Below are 11,652 nucleotides of genomic sequence, written 5' to 3' on the forward strand. Positions count from 1 at the left end.
CCAGGGTAAATGACGGAAAAGGGTTTTACATCCAGGTTTGTGTGATTCCAAATCCAAGGCTCTTTCCAAAAGAACCTCTGGTCCATGGAGAAGGGGAAACCTCAGAAAGCAGAGCATCTTTGCTTCTTCTCCTACTACCATCTGGAACACAACCAAGCAACTGAACTCATCCACCGGCCAACCCAACATGTTTGGCAGAAGGTCAAAGCTCTCTCTGTCCCATTTAGGTTGTATCAGTAAAGTCTCCTCTGCCTGTATGAGATTGTACCTCCTATGTGGGACCCCATGCCATCTTCTGGACAGCACAGACTAGCTACAGGAAGGCCTCAGCCTTGGGAGATGCAGCCTCTCTCTGGGGTGCAAATGCTGACCAGGAATTCAAGATGGCAGGACATGAAGTGTGGGGCTGAGGCAATCCATGTGCCCCCGAGGATGATCCCAGTAGGGCACTGGGTGGCTGAGGACCATGCACAAGGCCCATAGAAATGGGAAGCCTTCATCTCTGAGAAATTCCTGCCTTGTTTTCTGTACACATTAAAGGATCAAGTCAGTATGACTTCTGGAGACCAGGCTGTTGACCAGCACTTGGTGAAGTTGTGCTCTTAGGATGGACCCTCTGGCTTATCTTCCTTGGTCTTCTTTTTCTAGGAGGGGATAGAGCCACACTTTGTATTACTTGGTCGCAGAGTTCAAAGAGAAGTAGCTTATTCCTCATTCATTCATTCATTCCCCCCTGCCAGGCACTGGGGATACTCTGCAGCAAGACAGAGCATGACCTCCGCCCTGCCAGGCTTAGTGAAGTGACATGAGATGTGGGACGGGTGGACCTGGACTCTGCTCCCCGCCCTAGGATTTACACCCTGGGTGATCTTACCTGCACCTAAACCCTTTGAACCTCAGTTCCCTTCGGTGTCAGATCTGTGTAATGATGCCTCCCTCCTGTGATACAAGTGAGTGAAAGGATTTAATCAAGCAAATGCAAAAGTCATAGAGATCATATCAATTTTGGTTATGACTGTGAATAATGTCACTATTATTATTATAGCTACACTTTTCCACTCAGGGGGTGTCCTCTGCCTGGTCTGTTTATTATGCCAGAATCTGGGTAATAATTTACTTTGACAGCAGGCTCTGACAATATTGACTGATCTACTCTGCATCATTAGCCTGCTTGTTTTTTAAGTGTTAAAATTCATGTACTATAAAATTTGCCCATTGAGAGTATACAGTTCAATGGTTTTTAGTCTATTCATAGGGTTGTAGAACCATCGCCAAATCGAATTTTAGAACATTTTCATCCCCTCTAAAAGAAACGCCACAGCCATTAGCAGTCACACCCAGTCCCTCCCATCAACCCACCATAAGCAGTCAGGAATCTTTCCGTCTCCAGAGATTTGTCCATTCTGGACCTTTCACATAAATGGAATTGTTTTTTGAGACTGGCTTCTTTTCCTTAGCATAGTGCTTTCTCAGTTCCTGTTGTAGCATGTACTAATAGATCCTTTCTTTTTATTGCTAAATAATACTCCATTTCATAGATAAAGCAAATTTTATTTGGTAATCATCTGTTAAGAGACATTGGGTTATTTCCACCCAATGTGTTGGGTTATTTTGGCTGTTAAGAAAAATGCTGCTATGCACATTATAGTATAAGCTTCTATGTAGACCTATGTTTTCCTTTCTCCTGGATACATACCGGGGCAGGGAACTGCTGGTTCCGTGTTTAACATTTGGAAGAACTGCCGGACTGTTTTTCAAAGCAGCTGCACCATTTGACATTCCCACCAGCAGTGTTTGAGGTTCCGATTGGTCCACACCCTCACCCACACTTATTCCTATCTTTTTGCTTAAACTTATCCTGGTAGATGAGAAGTGATATCACTTTAGAGCTGTGGTTTGCATTTCCCTAATGACCAACGATGTTTCACATCTTTTCATGTGCTTATTGGCCATCTGTATTACCTTGGAGAAATGTCTATTGAAATCCTTTGCCCGATTTTAGATTGGGTCATTTGTCTTTTTATTATCAGTGGAGAGTTCTTTATACATTTTGAATATAAGCCCCTTATCAAATATATGATTTGCAAATATTTTTCTCCCGTTCTGTGACTTGTCTTTTTACTTTTTTGGTGTATTGTTTGTAGCACAAAAGTTTTAAATTTTGATGAAGTCAATTTCTCTGTTTTTTCTTTTGTTGCTTATGTTTTTGGTGTCATGTAAGGTCTACTTAAATGGGCTCTGCTTTTTAAATTTTTGTGTGCCTATTATTTAAACAAGACTTTGATACTAAATATCCAGCATTATTTCCAAACCAGGAAAAAAAAAATCAATGAATCATCACTATAACCTTAAACAAGTTACAATAATTCAATAAGCCCAATTGAAACCTTCTTGCTGTGGGAGAAATGGGGGAAGGATGGCATTTTCAAGGTAGCAGGATGGCAGTTGAGGTGAGCTAGTAATGCACCTGCTCCCCTCACCACCACCAATGCAAGACATTTGCAGGGGGGTTTTCTTTAAGGGAGAAAAGAGTGAAAATGTCCTGAGACTGAGATATGAAGAGGTGAAGTAAGGCTCTTATGTGTGCTGCATTTGCATCCAAGGGCCAAGCAAAACTAAATCTGGATTCCGAGGTCCCCAGGAGGGCCTGTGGGGATGAGAAAGCGTTTCAAGATGGCTGACAGGACACCAGGACCTTTGAACATACTCTTCCCTCTGCCTGGGAAGTTCCTTGCCCCCAGTCCTTCACCCAGCCAACTGGTACACCTCTTTTCACTCCATTTTCATTTGTTGGTTCCTCAGGAAAACCTTCCCTCACCCCTACCTACCCTGCCCCCTCTAAGATCTGGTATCCCTTGAATACATTTCATAGCTACCTATACTTCTCCTTTGTGATACTTTCCACAGTTTTTAATTATATATTCATTCTAATTACATATTTCACCACCTGTCTTTTTAATAGGCTGCAAACTCCATTAGCACAGGGCTAGTGTTTGTTTTGCTCACAATTATAGGCTTATCGCAAAGTGTGACACCAAGTAGATTCTCATTAAATATGTGTAGAATTGAATGAATGAATGAATGAATGATTATAGGAACTGGAAATCCCTCCCAAATGGCCCATTTGTTTTCAGAGGGGTTTGTTTTCAGGGTGCCTATGGGATGAGAGTACTATAAGAAGGTCAGTCCTCTGTAGACAGAGCAGGAAAAAAGCCCCCTTTCTGTCTGTTAGGTGGTTTCAGTGGTACAGGACCTGCTCTGCTGTGACAGGATGCTCGAGATGGGGTGGGGAGAACGTGGGAGCCTCGCTGATCTCTCCTTGTCTTCACTCCACTTCCCCTCATGCTGGTTTCAGTCTCCTCTGGTGGCCCCACAGCCACAGCTTAGCAGGCAGAAAGAGGACTTCTTCCCAACCGAGCCAGTTAGAGTCCGAGAACTGGGTCTCACCGGACCGTCAGGAGTATATGCCCGTCTCTAAATCAATCCCTTGGAATAAAATAATGAACTATGCTGGTTGGCCGGGCCTGAATTCTAGGCCCGCTCGGGAACCAGAAGGAAGCTCTCGCACTGAGAGTGGGGGTGGGGCGCTGCCCTAAGGAAAACAGAGGTGTTATGATCAGCCGCAGGGTGAGTGAAGGTGGGAGATGCAGAGGGATGATTGTTCCTTGCAATGATTATCTGAGGCACACACCTGTTCTCGTTGCTTCTCTGCCTTCAGGACATAGTGAGCCAGGCCCTCACGATGTGGCCGCAGCCTACATCTCTAAAATGACTCCCTGCCACCCCCATGCCCGCACATTTCCTGACTTCCACCCTCCATTGGCTGTGGGGTGGGGGGTGGGCGTCCCTCCATCTTCCTTCAGGGACAATGCAAAATCTCCCTCCTGCATGGAGAGACACTCTGTAAAACCTCCCGGTCCTCACAGAGCTGGGTGCTCCTTGCTCCAGGTTCCACCTTCCCTGGGAGGGTAGAATACTGAGAGCCCTCTTGTGCCCCTGTGCACTTACCTCCTCCTCCTCCTGACCCTGCAAAAGGCCTCCCGACACACACTAGTCGCTTGGTGAATGTTGGTTGGATTAATTAACCTGCCAGGCACAGGGAGGCATTGAAGAATGTCCTGAGGCCTGGCTCTTCTGGGTATAATTTTAGCACAGACTGGCTTAATCAGGGCATTTGTATTGGGAAAAAAACAAAACAAAAAACAGGCTCTGCTTGTTTTTCGCTGATTCACTGAAAAGAAAAGCTATTTCATTTTTCTTTTCAGTTACTGTGCATCCTCCCCTCATGCACCAGGACCCTCTATGTTCCCCGAGAGACTTCCACATCTGCCAGTGGGCCGTTCCCAGGCCCAGCCAGCCCACCACTCCAGGGGCCTGCTCCTGGCCTGCTCTTGGGCCCATGTGGCGGGCCCCCTGGGTGAGGTGCTCTTCCCTGCTCCCAGGGTGGCCTGGCTGTCTGTCTGCCAAGTTTTTGCCCACCCAGGATCTGTCAGTCTCTCTGTCTGTCTCCAGGTCTGAAGCTGCCTGCGGCCAGTAGCAGACCCTACCCCCATGGCCCTGCACCCCCTGCCCCCCAGGTATGACAGGGGGAGGTAAGAATGCTTGTATCTTTCACGCAGGCATCGTGCAAGTAGCTATTACTGTCTATTTTACCAGAGATGGAAATGGCAGAACAACTCGCCTGGTGTGCTATTGTCTTCACAGCCAGACATTACACTTCACATTATATAACTGCACATTAACTAGACTTGGGAGAAATGGGGGGCGGGCAGCCGTGTCTGGTGGGCTCGTGGATCTCTGCCTGGGACAGCGCAGGCCACCCACCGCCACCAGCAATAACAGCCCACTCCTCGGACCTCTCCGCCTCATTCTTGTTCATTCATTCTGGAACGTTTGTTTGCCAGGCGCTCTTCTAAGCTCTGGGACACAGCAATCAACAAGACAGGCACCAGACCTTACCTTGCAGGAGGTATGACAGACAGTAAATACAGAAATAAGTACATAATATGGTTTTAGATGATAATTTGCCAGGCAAAAGATAATCAGGGATTGTTATGAGTCTAGATCTTAAATTGGTTGGTGGGTTCCTAAGTGTTACGTTGTGCTTCATAACTTACCTATTCTTTTCATGTATTCTTTGCACCTTCTTTGTATTTGAAATATCATTTTAAAGTTCTGCTTATAAAAAGATTGGGTTTAAGGGCACAGAGAGTGATCATGATGGGGAGCGGGAGTGTCTCAGATGAAGTCACCACGGAAGGCCTCTCCTCAGGCATTTATTTCAGCTGAAAGCAGGAGGAGAGAGAGACTGCAGAGTACAGGCCCCAGGGAGGAGCCACTGGGACATCAGGAGGGAGGGGAGGGCCAAGACCCTGCCAGAATGACCTGGGGAGTCCTAGAAACACAGAGGCTGGCAAGTCTGGAGCCCAGGGACTGAGAGCTCTGGACAAAGGAAAGAAAGGAGGTGGGCCACGTAGAAAGCACGGGTCTTGGGTGTTGGGCATATGGATGTTACTCTGAATGTAACGGGAAGTGGGTTTCATTTGTAAAAGGTTAGTCTCTTGGGAGCACTGAGGGAAACCACAGCTGCCCCCCTTGTCCCCCCATTCTCTCCCTCTCTCCTCAAGAGGTCAGGACTTATGTGGAGATGCCAGAGTCTAGCCCTGCCCCTCTTTCCAGACTCATCGACTCCCGGAGCATGAGCTCTGTTTTTATAGTGCAAGGAGGCAGAACGAGTAAAGGTTTAACTTCATGCTGCATTTACAGGTGACAATTAAGTCCATGTTGCTAATATGTTCCAAGTTCAAGTATGTCTGTAAAATGATGCTCTAGTCACTTGATTTACACTGACTGTCACTGTCTTCACCAAACCATTTTGCCCCCTTGGTTGGGTTAACAACCTCACTCCTGCCATGTTTGACCCAGCAATTCTCCAGCCATCTCTGCCTGGCCCCCAGCCTCTGGGGAAGAGAAAAGAATGGTGACGGGCAGTGACTAGGGTCTGGGTATATGATCTGGAGACCTGGCTTTAGCACTTGCCATGTCTCTTACTAGCTGAGTGACTTTGGACCAATGACTTAGCCTACTCTGAACTCATTCTCTCATCTATAAACCCAGAATAAACCCTCCCTCACAGAAATAAAGTATGGGGGAAATGTCTAGCACAGTGACTGGGATGAAAGAGGAGATCTGTAAAAATGAATTGAGTTCAATTTTCATTACATTCATAAACTAAAAATTCTAAACCTATTAAATAAATTTGACCCACGTTAGTGCTGCCTCATTGATCAGTTTGTTTTCTTTTTCAATGACTGTACACACTCATTATGGAGTATTTGTATTTATAAAATACTAAATAGCATAAAGAAGGAAATTCAAACCATAATTCCACTACTCAGAGCTAATTACACTTAAAATACCCATGTGTTTTCTTCTAGGCTTTTTTCCTCTGTACATATTTTCATATTTGGATAGTACTGTTTATTCTATTTTATATCTGGCTCTTTTCATCAAGTACTTCATTTTATCAATTTCCTAAGTCACTAAAATATTCTTTGAAAACACAAGAAGTAAGCAAACAGAAAGATCTCTGCTCCATGGGAATGAATGGTAGGGGTCAAGGGTGGATGTAGCAGCAACAGATCTCAGGCCACTTCAGGGCCACAGCGGTAGCTGGGACTCAGGTGGATTCGGTGGAAAGTATTCTGATTCAGAGTGGTTTTGGAGATGGATCTGATATGAGCCGTCGGAGAGGGACTGCAGGTAATTCCTCGTGTTTAGATGGAGCCTTTGGGTGAAGAGTGGTGCCGTTTACTGAGACAGGGAACAGCAGGAGCCACAGATCTGGGAGAACGCCCTTGGCTATGGGATGGCCCAGCCTTTTGGGTCTTCCAGGAGACTTCAACGGTGGGAGTGTGTGGTTCAGGCAGATCTGGCTAAGCACTCAGAAGCAGCTAACACGTGATCCTTGAGATGTTGTAAAATGCTTGACCAAAAAGCACCTGTGAGCAATTCAGAGACAGCCCCACTGACTGCCAGGTTACATTCAGAAACTCAGGGCCACCTTTTCTGGAGAGGAAACTCACAGACACATCTCTCCAGCAGTTAAATGCTGACACAGTGTGTGTTCCTCATTCCTCAAATAATTACTGACTGCTTCCTAAGTGCCTGACACTATTCTAAACACTGGGTACACAGCAGTGATCAGATAGAATTCCCTACCCTTATGGAGCTTATCTCTAGTGGGCAAGTCAATAAGTAATATATAGTGTATTCAATTGTGGTAAGTGCTATGGGGAAAAATAAAACAGAGAAAGGGGCTTGAGGTGTAAAGGGGGTGGGATCGCAATTTTAACTATCATGGTAGGAAGGCCTCACCGGTAAAGTGATGTCTGAGCCACATGGGGATGAGAGTCTAAGGGACGATGAATAAGCAGGGCAGCTTGCAGTGACTGCTATACAAAGGACTAATGAGATGAGTTCTGATGGTCTCCAAGCAGACAATGGTGGTAAAGCTGCAATGTTGGAGCCAGACAGGCTGTATTAACCTAGGGTTTTTCAAGAGAAACAGAAACAGTAGGATATATCCTATTTTATTTTTATCTATCTATCCGTACATACATGTGTGCATGCTCACACGTGCGTGTGTGCACGAAGAGATTTATTATAAGGTATTGACTCGTTTGATTATGGAAGCTGAGAGGGCCCACAATCTGCTGTCTGCAGACTGGAGACTCAGGAAAGCCAGAGAGCCAATGGTACAGATCCCGGTCTAGGTCTGCAGGCCTGAAAACCAGGAGCGTTGAAGGCAGATCTCCGATGCAGCTCAAGCAGTCAGGCAGAAAACAAAGTTGACTTTCCTCTGCCTTTTTGTGCCATTCAAGAATCTCAAGGTATTAGATGAAGCCAAGACACACCTTGGGGAGGGCTATCCGCTCTACTCAGTCTACAGATTCAAATGCTAATCTCTTCCAAAAAATGCCCTCACAGATACACCCAGAAGTAATGTTTGACCAGCTATCTGGGCATCTCATGATCCAGTCAAGTTGACATATAAAATTAATTATCACACAGGAGTAGGGAGGAGGGGTTGTTGGGAGTACACAGATCTCTTGACTGCTCCCCGGACTCCTGAGGATGGTGGTAGGGAGGGCTGGAGGAAAGCCTCTCACAGAGAACAAGGGTTCCTGTAGGGTGCTCTCTTGATTTCTGCTGATGGCCGCCTGAGAGGCTAGGGGAGGCATCTTTCTTGTGCAGAGGTCTGTGGAGAGAACTCAGGATGGGAATCCGAGCGAGAACTCTATTGTATTGGATGTTGTGAATTTTATTGTGTTGGGTGCAGGATATTTTTATATTCCTGTGACTATTTTTGAGCTTTGTTTTAGGATACAGTTAAGTTACTTGGAAACAGTTTGACCCTTTCAGGTCTTGCTTTTATGCTTCATTAGAGGGTACTATCCAGTCTAGGGATAATCTCCACAACTGAGGCAAGACCTTCTGGAATATTCTACTTGATGCCCCATGAATTACGAGTTTTCCCTGTGTGGCTTATGGAAGCAGGACTATTTCTGTCCCTAGATGTGCACTAGGAACTATTCCTTTAATCTTTTTGAATGCTTCCTTCTCTGATCTTTGGTGTCACATATATGTGCTCATCATACCCTGCTAAAAACTTGAGAGGGCCTCTCTGTGGATCTCAGTTTCTTTCTCTCCGTGAGCTCTCTCCTGTTTGGTACTTTTCTTGATGCATATTCTAGCTGTCTTCATCTCCCAACTCAGGGAGTCTGCTGGACTTTGCTTGGGATCCCCCTGTCTGAGCTATGGCCTAGAAACTCTCAAGTAAGCTTGGGCAACTATAGGGCTCACCGTTTGTTTCTTGTATCTCTGGGACCACTGTCTTTCTTTGTCTGCTATCCATATCTTGAAAATTTTTGTCTTCTGTATTTCATCTTTTCTTAGTTGTTTCAGGCTGGAGGGTGTATCCAGTCCCTATTATTATGCCACTTGGGTCAAAAGTGGAGTCTCTCTGCATTTTATTTCCCTTTGTCTACAATGAGATTTGTGTTTGGAAGATTCCTTAGAAATTACCCATAAGCTGTCAAAAGGCTCATGTCACTCTCCATTAATCCAGATCACTTAAATAATAAGACAGTATTTGATTTAAGAAATAAAATAAACAGGGGCACCTGGGTGGCTCAGTCGTTAAGCATCTGCCTTCGACTCAGGTCATGGTCCCAGGGTCCTGGGATCGAGCCCCACATCGGGCTCTCTGCTCAACAGGAAGCCTGCTTCTCCCTCTCCCATTCCACCCTGCTTGTGTTCCCTCTCTCACTATATCTCTCTCTGTCAAATAAATAAATAAAATCTTAAAAAAAAAGAAATAAAATAAACAAACGAAAAAACTCACTTGACTCTTCTGGGAGCATGAGGAATTTTAAAAAGGCACAACACTTGGCTACTGACCTCCAGAAACTCACACTCTCATGGAGCCATGGCTATACTAATGAACGGCTCTAGCAAGACTAACGACTCAGTCATCCAAACTGTTCGGAAGTTGATGTAGCACCTCTCCCTGTAGCCTGTGGGCTGAGAGAAGGGTAGGGTGGGGCCAGAAAGGGGCACACAACCCGGCATGTTCATCCCAAAATTGGAGTTTTCAAAAGATTGATAAATGGAGAGGCATAAATTTATCTGTAATGCTTATCTTCAGAGATTTAGAGCAGGGGCTTGAAAGACACTAATACAGATATAATCTTAGTTTCAAATAGTCTAAGGTGGCAGCTGGGTTTGGAGAACATGAGATTAAAGTCTTCCTGGGGCCCCTGACAGTGCCATCAACATTCTTGCCCGTGGGCAGCTGCAGAGCTAGTGGTTAGGGTGGTTCACGGAGTGGCAGGTGGCAACTTGGAACATGTGTGGGTGTTCGGCTCTTAGGGAAGGCAGCCTTGGGGTGAAATCCCAACATCACCATTTACTTTTTCTCTGAGCTGGGGCCCATCAGTAGTTCTCTCTCAACTTCAGTTCCCCCAGGCTATATTTTTCTATGACTGTTGAAATCACTACATACTCAAGTTATACAGTTACATCAGTAATATCTCCCTTTTAGAAATCCCAATCAAACCACCTACCTTCTGTTAGCGGTCCTGTCCCACACTAGTATAGCATTGTTTAGCTTTCAGCATTCTTATTAAAAAAAAAAAATTCTGGGTTTGGCAGGCTCGGGCATCTTAGCTGAATTTGTGTGTTCTGCAATCTTTGCAAACTTTTCTTTGCAGACTTGGTTTGGGTTACTTCTAGTGATGGTGATTCTCACGTGTGACATTTCTGTCTATCTAATTCCACTTTGGGAGATGCCTGTCTCCAAAGACTGACTGGGCAGATCTTCATTATAGTGCTTGTCACATTGCTTTGGGAATTATTTGCTATTTTTAGTGACTGCTCCAGTAGAAGATGAAACCCTTAAAAGCTAGGACTAAATAGTATTCACCTTGATATTACCAACACCTGTTATGTTGAAGAAAAGGTAATAAGACCCCTTTGAATGAATGGACTAATGGAAGAGTAAATGGACATACCTAGTAAGGATACACTTGAAGTGGATCAGAGGTTGAAGACTAGCTAACTAACAGCCCTATTGAGGAGAATAATTTAAGTGAGGCTATTCAGAGCCCAAAGAACACATAAGGCATCCTTTCTGGAAAGCAGCTCTGAAAAAAGCAGATGGTAGCACAAAAGGAGCATGGACTTCACTATCAGATTGACTTCGGTTCAAATCCTACCTCATCTGTGGTTAAATGTGGGACCTTGGGCATGTTGTTATATCATCCGAGCATTCCTTGTATTTAAAAAATAAAAAGGGAGAAATAATAATAATAGTAACAATAAAAACAATGTAGTAATTAGTAATTATTAATGCTCTTTACCAAATATTTTTGGATCTTCTTTGGGTACTTGGTGAGACTACACTTCCCTTCTCCCTTGATTTCAGGCATGGTCATACAATTGACTTTGGCCAATGAAATATGGAAGCTTTTAAGCTAGTATAAGATTTGCTACTGTTTCTTCCTCTTACCCTAAAGACTGGGAACTTTTCAGAGGTGACATCTTCATCTTCTAGGTCTCTGAGTGGATATGAAGTGTAACAGATCCCTCCACTGACCTAAAAAAACTAACCTTTTGTTGTCTTGAGCAACTAAGATTAGGGGGTTGTTTGCTACTACAGCTTAACCAAACTGTCTTACTGATAGAAATATTCATAGGTTGTTGAGATAAATAAGTGAGATATTTTTAAAGTGTCTGTGTCAGGGATGCCCAGGTGGCTCAGTTGGTTAAATGTCTGCCTTTGGCTCAGGTCATGATCCTGGAGTGCTGGGATAGAGCCCCATGTCAGGTTCTCTGCTCAGCAGGGAGTCTGCTTCTCTCTCTCCCTCTGTTCCTCCTCCTGCTCATGCTCACTCTCTCTCTCTCAAATAAATAAATAAAATCTTTAAAAAAATAAAATGTGTCAATTTTTAAGTCTTTGTGGGCTTGATGTGGCTGAGTTGAATAATGTAAAAAAGTCACAAATTATTTAGTTTGGATATGGGAATCTTTTTTGCTGAGGCAATAGCACTGTGAAGCCTACCAATAAGAGAACTCTCAGCCTCAACAATT

This window comes from Callorhinus ursinus, unplaced genomic scaffold (genome assembly GCF_003265705.2).
Source record: "Callorhinus ursinus isolate GAN/ISIS: 27379988/994484 unplaced genomic scaffold, GSC_fseal_2.0 scaffold49, whole genome shotgun sequence".
Lineage (NCBI taxonomy): Eukaryota > Metazoa > Chordata > Mammalia > Carnivora > Otariidae > Callorhinus > Callorhinus ursinus.